Source organism: Amblyomma americanum, chromosome 5 (assembly GCF_052857255.1).
Source record: "Amblyomma americanum isolate KBUSLIRL-KWMA chromosome 5, ASM5285725v1, whole genome shotgun sequence".
In the NCBI taxonomy this organism is placed as follows: domain Eukaryota; kingdom Metazoa; phylum Arthropoda; class Arachnida; order Ixodida; family Ixodidae; genus Amblyomma; species Amblyomma americanum.
In genome coordinates, this window is record NC_135501.1 from 115,988,714 (window position 1) to 116,001,858 (window position 13,145).

Sequence of the window (13,145 nt, forward strand, 5' to 3'; positions counted from 1 at the left end):
GTGCGGCAACGTCGGCCACGTCTCGTGTGTATGTCCCTGCTGTTAAATATAGAGCCGCTTGTCCTCATCTAACCATCCCCACCACACTACCCATCTGTTTCTTCTCTCCGCCCAACATACTGGCCCGATTGCAGAGACCCATGGCCTGCACCTTTTCGAAATCGTTCTTAGGCATCGAATAGGAACGTGACGCGCCTCCAGCTCCCCACACGCGGCCATATCTATCATCCCAGCGTAGCTAATTCTCGCCCCCCCCCCCTCTGGAAACTTGTCGTTGGCACCTGTGGGAGTGAGGTCATTGATGCCCCAGCCTTTAGGAACAAAGTGCAAATAGTCGTTGATGGTGGATCTGTCATGGCTTTCGTTGATAACGCAGCTCAGTGTTCGTTATCAGTGCTGCTTTTAACTGTCTCCTCTGACATAAAATTGCATTCAGGTGAGCCGCGGTGGGTGTGCGCGGAGAACTGCTACCTGCTATTGCAGTGTGCAGGGGGAAGGTTTCTTTGGGTGGTGTAGTATTCAGCGCGGAAAAATGGTCGCGGCCGCCCTATCGACACACGATGTCATTCGTGGGTTCTATATTTTGCTTTTGTTCGGCGCAGACTTCTTCTGTAACACCGGCCAGCTCAGCGTTGGCAAATGTTGCACCCTTCCCTTGTTTTTTTATAATACTCGTGAAGTGGCTAGTATTGTTATGTGTTTCTCCTGATACCGTCGTGCCACCTTTTTCGTCTGTATGCCTTGCCACTATACCGCCTTCGGAATATATGATGCGACTGTGGATCCAATTCATTTGGCCAGCTCGAGGGAGAACGTTATGATTGCTTTGCCATGGTTTTTGTCACCCACGTTCTCACTTAGCCGCACACAGTGAATTTCCCAACCGAATCTGCAGCTCTTCCTCAATGCTTGAAACTTGCGTTATGTAGCCCCGGCTCACCAGAATCCGTTGCGTTGGTTACTTACGGCTGGTACAGGACAGTGACCAAGTCCTCTAACAAATCGAAGTGATTTCGCTTGGTAGCCAACTCACTCACCACGCATATGTACCGTGCTCTCACTTTCGACTTTTTGACGTTTGACTGTTCACAGCCATGTGGTCTGCTTTTCAATCTCTCGGACCTTTCGCCTGGTTCAGAGTAGCGCTTCTACTTAATTCACTTGATCTTCTGCGTGGTGAGCAGACAGCGTAGCCCTTTCATGGGTGTCGCATAACTAAAGAAAATTAGAAGCAAGAAATAAGTATTGGCAGGACATATCGTGCAATAAACAGAAAACCAAAACTGTCCTTGGAAACCATATTTACTCGCACAGAAAAATGAAACCTTTTAGTTACCCTAGACCAGCATAATCATTAATTAATGCTCTTGTGAAAGGGCTGTATGGTCCTAGCGTGTTATGCGGAAGGTTTTATTGAAACATCATTAAAAATGTGATCACGACCAAACCTTATCGATATTCGAGATGAAATTCGTGGACTGGTCGATAGACCTCACGTTAACTTCTGATATTAAAGCAAAAGCTTTATTGGCCGCAAACTTGCGATTTCGCCGTGGCGGTACTTCATGCTGACACGTGACGTCACAACGCGCACCTCGCTGCGGAAGGTTACTGCGCTTCGCCATTACCCCTGAACAGCTTTCAGGCCTGCGCCCAAAATATTGACGCCACATCCGGCAGGCTGACACTTGCAGAAGCCGCATCGCTAGCGACATGATTTTAGTCCCTGCTGTTCTTTCTTTCATGCTCGCGGCGCCGCGCGGGCCCGTTGGTTGCAGCGGCGTGGTCGTGTTTGTCGTCTCTCGTCGTTGTTTTGCGGCAATTTTGTTTCCGTGTGCGATGTGCAGTAGACACTAAAATGCCGAAGAATTGTTGTGTGCCGGGGTTCACCGGCAATTACAAAACGGGCAGGAGGACACAAGTGTTTTCTTTCTCAAAATACGACGACACTTTCAAGAAGTGGTTACGCGCCATTCCAAGGAAGGACTTCTTGCCCACTTCGTACACTTAGGTAAGTTATGTTGATGGTACTGTTATGTGCTCCTGGTTGCTTTTACTTAATCAGCACGTTTATTGTGATACTTCCGAATCCCAGATAGATTGATTGTGGCCTCATTTCTTTGCTGCGAACACGCTTATAGACAAGGGGCTAGAACAAGGCTTTTTTAATAAGTGGATTCTGAGATATTTCTGAAACGTTTGTATATTTGTGCAGGCTTGCGCCGATCATTTCGCCGCTTCATGCATCGAGACGACGACATCGTACACGAATCCAAGAACAGGAAATGTTCTTACAGTTCGATTGCCAGTACCGTGGTTGCGTTGTGAATCGGTGCCTACGGTATTTCCCAACTGCCCTTCATACCTTTCAGCACCAGACAACAGCAAGGGAGGAGCACCTGATGCTAAGAGGAGCCGACTAGAAGCTTCCCAACTCGTCTGTGCGGTCAAAGGATCACTGACGTCATATGAAGCAGTGGTGGAGAGAGACCAATTATTGTCACTCGAAGAACTAAAGGGGCGCCTGCAAGTGGCCTCAGAGTCAGTGCAGTGGACTTTGATTCATAAAGAAAAGTGTACAATCTTTTTGAACATCACCAACGATCGTGAACCTTGGTTGAAGGCGTCATTGACAGTGTTCGAAAACCTCCAAGTCTCAGCCTGCTACCACGGATCCGCGATCAAGAATCTTAGTAGCGCTGTTTTACCAGACTCGGTTTGCAAAATAAGCTCCTTGTTGGAAATTTTGAACAACCTGTGCATGCTGCCTGACGAGTCTGGCGAGCGTTGTAGTTCTCGCCACCTGTCGCTTGCAGTAAATTTCCTTCTAGACAAATTGGAAGCAAGCAGAAATGAAAACAAGAAAGGGGCTGTGAAATTTTTAAAGGAACAGCTAACACTGCTCTCTGCAGAGCGTTATCAGTGCAGCACACAGAGAATGGTGTTTGCATGCATTCTCCACACAATATTGCCGCATGCCTACAAGTATTTCAGAGAAACAAGTACGCTAGCCTTGCCCCATCTGAGCAGTATTAGGAAAGTGTGCTCATCTGTACAAATGTGCCCAGAAATTGATTCTTGTGACGCAACTCTTCTTCAGTATGTTTCCCAGAGATTTGCACATCTGCAGCCACATGAAAAGACAGAGACGATGATGCTTTACGAAATTCATATCCAACCTTTTTTTTATTTTAAGAGGGCAGCGTATGTGGTGCTGCAGTGAATTGCAGAAAGGCAGCCACATCTGTACACGTGTTTATGATACAAAGTCTGCTGAGCTCATTCAAGGAGTTAGCACACATTCTTCCGGTAAAACCCATACAGGGCGACAAACTTCATGCCATACTGAAGAAGGTGATCATACGCTTAGAAGAGATTGGGTACACGATCATAGCCGTTGTTTGTGATAATAACTCTCTAAACAGAAATGTAATGAAGATGTTTCTGCCAAAGCCAATGATTCGTCATGTTTATCTACAACCAGCAGATCCAGATCGGCCATTATGTTATGTGGTATATGCTGTACATCTTTCAAGTGTATCAGAAACAATTGGCTGAATCAGAAAAATGCGCGGACTTGCTTTTTCTACCCACGCTTTAAAGTTTCAAACAATGATGTTCGTCCTGAATGCAAAATGACTGCCTCATTTAAGAATTTGAGAGATTTACATAAAGACCAGTCATTTCTACAGATAAAGTCTGGGTATGGCTTGACATCCAAGGCACTTAATCCGAGCAACTTGGAACGGCAAAATGTGAAGCTGTTACTGCAGGTTTTTAATCCGCACGTAGCCACAGCCCTGGCAGCTCGCAGTGGTGGAGCTGATTTTCAACATGCGGCAGCCACAGCAGACTATCAAAATCATTCTTCGCTGGTGTAGTATTGTCAACGTAAAAACGCCAAATAAAGGCTTTCATTACCGTACTGTTTACGAAGAACCCTTGTCTTGGAGTACAGATGAGCCAAAAGTAGCTTTTCTGAATGGATTTATTACCTTGCTTGATGTCTGGGAATTTTATGGGCATGACACTGGGGTCCTTACCCAAGACACATTGTGTGCCCTAAGGCTATCTGCTCAATCTTTACTAGCATTGGCAAAGTACTGCATAGGTGACCTTCATTTTAAGTACGTCCTACTAGGGAAAGTTCAAACGGATTCTCTCGAGTGTCGTTTTGGACAGTACCGGCAAATGTCTGGTGGGCAGTACCACATATCTGTTCGACAGCTTTGTGAGACAGAGGGCAGAATTCGCCTTCAAAATGGTCTGCCAAAGATGAGCACTGATGACTTCAGAAACATCGAAGAGACAGTGTCAGAGATGTAGGAACCTCCTTTAGTGTACAAGTTGTAGACGCTGACCTTGATGCACTCAGAGAACGAATGCCAGTTATTGGTTATGATGGCGGGTATTGTGCTATGCTACAATGAAAGATTTAAAGTGTGAAAGTTGCCGAGGACACATGGCTGTTACCGGAAGCAAGACGGAACTGGAAGAAGACACCCATTCCTTAATCGCACAACTGGACCGAGGTGGACTCAAGTTTCCTTCTGCCCTTGTGATTACAATAGTCATGTACACGTAGGTTGTAGTTAGAAAGCTGCCTGCACACAATTTGTTCATGGGCCCAAACAAAGGAATGTCGTTCGGCAACTGACGCTCAACTCTCTACCGAGGCTTGAAGGCATAGAGGCATGTGAAAATGGGCATGCCTACGAGCTCCTTGTCACATTTTTGCAAGCTGTGCAGCAAACATAATGCTTAACAACTTATGCAAACAAAAGAATGGTCAACTTCATATTATAAAATAACAGAAGGCAAAAAACAGAAAATCCCAAATATTTCTTGAAATGTAACTTTCCATAACTTGTACACCGCGCATTTAATTACTTTAAATTGCACTGCAAGTATTTTATTGCAGTTTCCTCATGTGATTTCTTTGGCGAACTTCTGCCTGTTGTAGTGCAATGAGGCTTCTTTTGTTTGCGTCATGCATGCTTTCTAGCCCAGAGTTTAAATGGCAGTTCTTTGTTCTTAATCTGAAATTTTAAAGTATTTTGGCAATTAAATGCAATGTTCTTGTTTTTTTACTGAGCTGAACCTCAGACAGTGTCTGCTGTATCGGTGAATAACTTATTTGTCAGACGTTTTGTCTGCAAGTGGTCTTCTTGTGCAGTGTCTATTATTGTACTAACGTTGCAGTGTCTATTATATGTTATTGCATTAGTGTCTATATTATTGTGCAATGCACTTTGTGCAGTGGATTCCTTGTGCATTGCTTTACCTGCAGCAGTGAAATAAGTGGTTCTTTGTGTCACTTATTTATTATAAGTTAGTCCACAGTTTAGTCACAAGTGTGTTTAATGTACTGTGGTTTATTTGCATGTCGTCGATTCTACAAAGTAGTATGTTGTGCTTTATGCCATTGAAGGGCGGCAACCTGCTCTGAAAAATGGATGAAATAATAATTTCTTCTAACCTACAGTTAAGATGCGAGTATGGTTATCGTTTTTTGCTTCATGGCACTGCAATGTGCTGTTCTGCTTCCTCTCATTCATCTGAAACTCGCACCGTGCAACAGGGCCTACTTTAATATACAGACTGGTATTGTAACTGTGTGTATCTCTTATCGGTGCAACAACTGGTTTCGGCTGTTAGTTGTGTATGATTTTATAGCACGCAGTATAAAAGGCAACATTCGTCTACATTACAGCGCAATATCGTTTTCTGTCTGTCATGTATTTTGGCAGCGAACAATGTGTAGTCGTAAATATCTATAAATATGCATGCAGACAGAGTCTGCTGTGATAAATAAATATGTATAATTTAGTCCGTAATCTTAAATATTTGTCTTCGCCCTGATAGATCGCGCGGACCCGGCGGTCGACGAGCCTGTCTGTAGCATCAGTTCCCGCGAGGTGAGTGGGCGCCAATCGCTCGCGGCCTTCAGCCGGCGCGCAGTGACGTCGTTGACGTCGCTTCACGTGACGCGCAGGCCCGAAAGCTGTTCAGGGGGTAATGGCTTTGCGCGCTCGCCGCGCTATCTGGCCTGACGTCACACCGCGCCGCTCGCCGCCGCCGCCGTTTGTAGGACTTTACACCGCGTTCCTCGTCGTTGCGCTCGCCTCCGCTCGCTTCGACAGCTGCGTCGCATGCGTGATAAGATGTCACAGGATTGAAAAGAAGAGCTGGCGTGCGCCGCAGCCACAGTTGAGGCGACCTTATGGACGGCGACAATTCTGATAAGCTGGAGGAGGCCTGGAATCGACAGCGGAACGAGATGAAAAGGAAACGAATCGGCCAGGAAACAAAAGAACAGCGCGCCGAACGACTGGCTAAACGCCGCCGTGAATATGCCACCGCGAGACAGGCATGTTTAACGTCCTGTGACTCGACCGCTAGCAGCAGCGACAGCAGCCGGAGGAGACACCTGAGTCCTGCTTCACTGAAGACGGCCCGTGATGAACGATGAAATGCGACCAAGAGACTTCAGCGGCGGGCTCAAGAAACCGAAGAACAATGTGCCGTTAGCCTAGAAAATGGGCGTAAGAGTGACGCGACCCCTTCAATCTTTGGATAGCCGCGGTGCTGAAATCAAACATGGACCTACAGGTCATACTGGGCGTTTATGCCTGTGATTCATACGTTGTGGAATATGTGAACAAAGCCAACCGGGAAGTTTCACGCTTGCTTTCGCTACATATATCCTTGCATAGCCGAGCTAAGGCGCCGCCATTTTTATCAAAGCCTGCCCACCGTGGTCGGTGGCAACCTGGTCATCGGATTGCGAGCAGCCTACCCACCACGACAGGTGGCAATAGAATGAATTATTTGGTCAAGAGCAGTCGAGTCACATTGTTACGCCATCGCAGCCTTCCCACCGAGCTGCGAGCAACCTAGTTTGTAGAAGGCAAGCTAGATCAGAATCCAATTCAGATATTAGAAGAAATGGTGCTACACGTTAACTTTCGCAACGTTACAGCATAGCGGATACATCCTACTGAAGCTGGCCCCCTCCTCCCCCCCCCCCCCCGCCCTCTGAATATGGCTGTCGGTGGAACGAGAAATGCAAAGGGACTTAGGCAAGCACACAAAACTGGCACCAGAAGCAGCGACAGATGTGACATTTGGTGCTAATGCATTTTACTCTTAACTTGGCTTAAGCATCTGCACAGTTTTTCCCCAAGCAGCATGCAATTTTTCCAAATAGGAAATGTCAGCACTTAGCCCAAAGAGCGCATGTAAGCGTTTATTAATAAACAGAGAAGAACTGTGTTGCCACAGCAGAGTATTCCATCGTTTCGAACTAGGTGGGCATTGTTTCGTTTTGCGAAATGGACCTGCTGTGTTGGTAGTACAGTGAAAATTGTCATTCAATATACTTTTCTGGCCTCAGTAATGTTTAAGCGCTGAAAATATTTAAGCGAATGCTCTTAATGACACCAAACTATTACCTAAAGCTTAATACGTACAAGCAGGATGTGAAAATTGCGTCTGTGTCCTTGCGTCAAAGTATAACGTGCCAACCTAAATATGAAGGTAAAAATTGTGTTTGCCGAACCACGTTCCTTTCGCCACAGCAGTATTGAACACTTTTTTTTTGTGTTTGAGTGACATAATCGGTACAAAATATAGTTCTAGGAAAATGATGGGGATCGTACATTAAAAAAAGCAAGAGTTCTCTCCCCCCATTCCTTGTTGTGACAGATTTACAGCTGTCATTCTGCTGATATAACCATGTTTCAATTTATCTCTCGTACTTCACTTAACTCCTCAACGCCGATATTCTGGTCGGCCTATTGCCGCAGAGAGCAAGAAATTTAATTGAAATATATGTAATAATCTATGCCTGTCATGGTCATAAACAATATATTAATATTAAAATGCCTTGAAATAAGAATTAAGCAACAGAACTCTAACGATTGAAAGTGAAAAGAGAATTTCAAAATTGTAACATGCATGTCAGTTGCTTGGTGACGCAACTCCGTCAGAGAGCGAGCCAAAACGGAAATGATGGAATAAATTGTCTTTTATTTATTACGCTGTGCCTCCACTACACATAACAAAACATTTTAATAAAAAATGCTCACTTCTACGCCACGTCTTCAGCGGGGCTATAAAAGCCCTATGACGTGGGACAAACAGCTAGAATGTAGATTTACGGAAACTTTGACTAAAGATTGTACTAATCATTGACTTTGAGAGCTTGGGATTGAAGGATTTGAGTTCTAAATTCTGTTTTCTTAACACTGATGTGCATTTTGTCTAAGTTCTCCCGTCCACATCACCGTGGAAAAATTTCTCCCCGTGAGCCATTTATAGTAGTTTTTATTCACGCTAAATCTTCAGTCACCAATGAAATCCAACAAGCTAAGTTAAAGTTTTCTCTGTATTCTATTATTGCTAGATGGATTATGTTGAACATTACGACTTTTCGCAGACTGCCTCCTGCTGATTCCTGAAGGTGAAAGTTGAGATTTCTTGCATTCGAAATAAGCAGTCGCGTCGTATTTCTTTCTCTTTTGTCCCCGTATTTCGCGCCGTTTTCTTTGTGAAGGCTTTTTAAAGGATACATCTGTTGTATCCCATGTATTACATATGCAGGGCAACTAGATCTTGTAATTATAAGAGGAACGCTCTTGGCTTCAAAAAAAAAAGAGTCACGGTAGTACTTGTGGTCACATTTGACCGTCAGTGAAAAGGATGTTCTACCATAGCTCTCTGTTAAAAACGAACAAAAATGTGTTCTATTTCTCTCCTAACGTAGAGTTTGTGTATTTCAATCAAAATTCAAGCTTAAACTGTAATAATTATTCACTTTTCTAGATTGCCACGTCTTAGCCGCATTGACAAAGGGCTCGTTTGGAATTTCTCCAGGTGCGTTTTTTTTTACTCCTGAAACGGTTGATGTATATCTGCGCAGGTTGATTTAGCACGCAGGTAAAGCAGCCTCAAAATTGTTGTATATCCTATAATTCCTCATCCATATTCATGGAAAAAGTTTCCAAGGATGCGGGAAAAAGACAAAAAAATGTTATTTCTGCGCTATCAAGCAAAGCAGAATAATAAAAAGCCAGAAGCATGATATTGTGCACAGGCTGCATCTTCTGGCATTTTTTTTATGAGTGAATAACGGGGAGACGCTAAATTAAAAATTTTTTCCTGCAATCTCTATTTTGTAAGCAGTAATCTATGACAGAACTTCATAGTTCATGGTCATGGCACCTTCACTACTGCCCACCAGCTATTATGATTTAAGAGCCAGCGTTGCTACCGCGCCTCTTGTTTTTGAATCTAAGAAGAAAAAAATTCAGGGCGACGCCGTCTAATAAAATTGATGTTAAGCGGAGAATAATGGCAATGCGAGAAAAAAGGAGGAGCGTTTGCAACGACCCAACTCATTTCGTGGCTACCTGTTGGGTGAGTTGGTTCCTGTATTCCATGGCTACAGTACAACTGACAAGACGCAAATGGAAAGACAACACAGCGCTAAGTCAGCACCTGAAATTTTTGTTGGCTGCGCAGACTTTAGAAATACGCTACTGGAGAATAGTGTTAGAAAAACAATGCATATATGTAAAGCGTAGCAAAGAAAATGCTAACACACAACTGACATCTGAATACATTCGAAGCCAAGGTAGCATTGGCAATTGCGAAAGCGGTAGAGCGAATCTATTGATGCCTTGCTGTCATGAGTGTTTCTATTATTTTCCGTGCGCACGAGTAACGATTTCTGCCCCTCAGGATTCATTCGTTATAAGGGCTGATCAGTTAATAAGGATTTCAGCCGTGATCAGTGCTGCATTGCTTCCTCTCTACTTTGTCTCGTCAGCTGGTCCAATGTTTAAGGGGAATCCTCCAAGATGGAGTACATTTCAAGCAAGCTAGCAACTACTCATTGGCATTCACCCAAGCGTACACAAACGGCTACAAAGTAAAACTACAGTTTCCGCATAAAACTTCGTAGTTAGAAAAAAGTTTGCACGTGTCCGCTGTTGTAACCTGGGACCACCGCCCCAGCGGCAAATCGTTGTAACAAGTGAGCTAAACGGGACGGCTGGGAATGTAATAGCGCGAGAGTGATTTGTTCAGTTACCCGAAGTGGGAGAGGCGTTGGTTAGTCAGTTGCGTTGTAGCCGTGATTCAATTCTCGGTTCCACTAGGAATGCTTCAGCATCCCTAGTGAAACTAAGCTGGCTTGCACGCATAAGCGACACCGGACAACCACTTCCTCTTATAAAGGCCGTGTAAATGAGAATAAAAATGTAGAAGCAGCGTGAGCCAATTGGTGTTGGATAGATTGCATAGCGAGATCGTCGTAATTCGAATGGCCACTAAGGATTGGTGCAATTACTTTTGTCGCAAAACACTATCATCTCAGGTAGAGTTATTATATTTTCTCATACATCGTACCGCATCGCAAAAGTTCCGAGCCATGTTATCGAGAAACACAGTAATGCTATGCCAGAGTTTTGTTTTTTTACGAACAAACTCATTGGTGATAAATGCAAAATTTCTGAACCACTTCATTCTATCTGAAACTTTATATTACAGTATTACAATTTTCTTTGCTTTATTCGCGGGAAAAAGGCCAAAAAGCCCGCTGTCGCATATCAGCACATGCCAGTAAGAACGGTCATACGTTATTATCACCGGCAGATGTTTTGTATTCGTCGCTGATCCAGCAGCCTCCTTCTCAAATGTATCAGCTGTGTAAAGATCAAACAGTGACGTGACATTTTCTGGCTAATGAGTCGGAAGGAACCTAAATGCAGCATCTATCGCCATGTTCATCAAAATACATTTAAACGCAGCTAAAACGATGTTGACGTACCCTCGTGACTTTTTTGTAGCTAAACACCACCACGGACGCAAATCTACTTTACCTACACGCTTGCTGACCACCGTGTAGACGTAATGCGAAAAAGGTGGTGTTGAGGCTGCTGCCAATAAGTGTTTGTGCCGTTCTGGCCTGTGTGCTCGTGCACCATGCGAAAATATCATCCGAATAGGGTACTAAACTTGTAATTGTGGCCGCATGCCAGCTTTTATCGCGCCTCTGTTCTAGCGTCAGCAATAATGAAATTATGCTTTGTATTCGTAATTTCTTCCCGTGCTTTCTGACAGTAGTCCTGCAGGAGCCGTTTGTTACGCACTGAATATCTTTTGGGACACTGAAAAAGTTCTTGCCCGTAGTCGGAGGTGACATATTGGGGCGCTGAAATCGGGTTCTGACACGCAATATAAGGTATTTCAACTAAGATTGCTTCCAAGTTTTAAATACAGATTTTAATATGCAAGCATTGTCTTCCCTATAGCATTTTCAGCTGTGCTTTGCATCAGAATGCCGCCAGTAGGTGTTAAGTAGCAAGCTGTTATAAAATATTTGCTAACTAATATTAACAAACTATTCAAATGTAAAACACAATTTCTGTAGCATACCGGTCTTTACAACTTCCCAATATTCAATAAACATTTTCGCGATGCTCTGCAGTACCGTTACACCCTCTCTCTTCTTCATATAATTGAAAATAATGACCCATATGCTTGAGGTGGCGTTAAACTACACACGAAAAACTGCCGCCGTGACCCCAAGCGGCGGGTGGAATAGCTTCATCGCAGACATTCTTGTCTTGCATAATATACCTTAGCAGAAACCCTATAGCACCCGGTTTTTTAGTCGACTACGGGATAAGAAGCGTCCTTGGCGGAGGTGACACAGTCAGTTCTTTTTTACCGTGGCACACATGCATGTGTAGGCACCATTTGGTGTGTACGGTATAGGCTCCACATACTGTACTAGGAAAGGCGCATGGCAGACAACGTTTTTTATCCACCTGCTGTCTGCATACGAGCTTAATTTTCGCAATACACTGTATCTTCTCGTTTTGAATATAGAAATAAAAAACAAACGCGAATATTGCGGTTAATTGTATTTTAAATGACCAAGGAAGCTTCTTTTTTTTTCGTTCGCATGTCTTGATTTGGTTTTCAGTCTTCGACGTACTGTAAAGGTTATTGCGATTACCACAAGACTTCTTCAAAGGTTGTACCCGAGTAGAGACATACTTGGTGCTGCCACCGTCAACCTATTGTTGTTCTCTTATGCGACATTCAGAACGACATCCATGATTTACATTTGCTATAACCACCCGAAACAAAAAAACCAAATTCAGATGAGCCACTAGCCGTAAGTCATTGTAGCTGTCAACGACGAGTTTTTAAAAATATTCCGGAAAATTCTTTGTTGCTTTATAGTGCGGGCCATCATACGCAGCTAACCGCTTTAATTCACTACCGCTTGTATGTGAGGAAGAGAGAAGTCTTAGTAGCCACAATAACGAATAACCTACATGTTAGCTGATACAATAGGCGGATTTACCAGTTTTTTCCCGTTGTCATAGCACCTGTAGTCTGTGCTAGAGTTACAGGTGTCACTTCTTCCCACGCTGCAAGCAAGTCGGGTAATTTTAACAGCAATAATGACACAAGCAGTTTTCTTTTTTCGCGTTCGGGATAACGCGAGTCTGACCTATATGCTACGTTTAGCTCATTTCCTTACTATGAGTTCGCGCACATCCATAGGTGCCTATGGCGCTTGAAAAGAAAAAGGGTAGGTTTTGATGTGGCTGTAATTCCAGATAATTGCTAAAATTTGCCCATCTTTCGTCTGTACTCTAGCCATGTTTGTGGTTGTTTTAGTCTTTTACAAATTTCGACTCCTTTCTTCTTTCAATTCCAGCGCCGAGCCATTAGCCGAGAATGAAAGCATTCGTGGTACTTTTGGTCACCGTTCTTCTTTGTTATAACCAATTTGCCGAATGGTGAGTAAGGGCAGCATATTGCACCTCGTAGGCACGTACTAAAAGAACATAAACAGAAAAACTCTTTTAAAATATGTCCCGCGGGTGAAATAAATGACGATGGTATTCAAAGCGCTGAAATATTCTTCACTGCGAATTATGAAAACCATACCTATATGTCACGTGAAAATCAATGACCCTCTCTCTGCATGCTGTGCGCTTGTTCTAAATGAACAAATTTGAGAGTAGCGATGCACTTATTAATGTCACCCAATTTCTAATACTCAGAGTCGCATAAAAAAAAGTTTGGTTGATAAACAAGCTACCGCACAAGAAATGTGA

The 13,145-nt window shown here is 43.7% G+C and overlaps 1 long non-coding RNA gene across 1 annotated transcript in view; it reads left to right on the plus strand.

The window, feature by feature from the left end:
• LOC144134947 (uncharacterized) overlaps window positions 1-12,814 on the plus strand; it is a 107,502-nt gene extending 94,688 nt beyond the window's left edge. The window contains exons 2-3 of the long non-coding RNA XR_013315317.1: window positions 8,827-8,877; window positions 12,743-12,814. This is a non-coding gene — a long non-coding RNA (uncharacterized LOC144134947). The remainder of the gene's footprint in view (window positions 1-8,826; window positions 8,878-12,742) is intronic.
• Window positions 12,815-13,145: the final 331 nt, after the last annotated feature.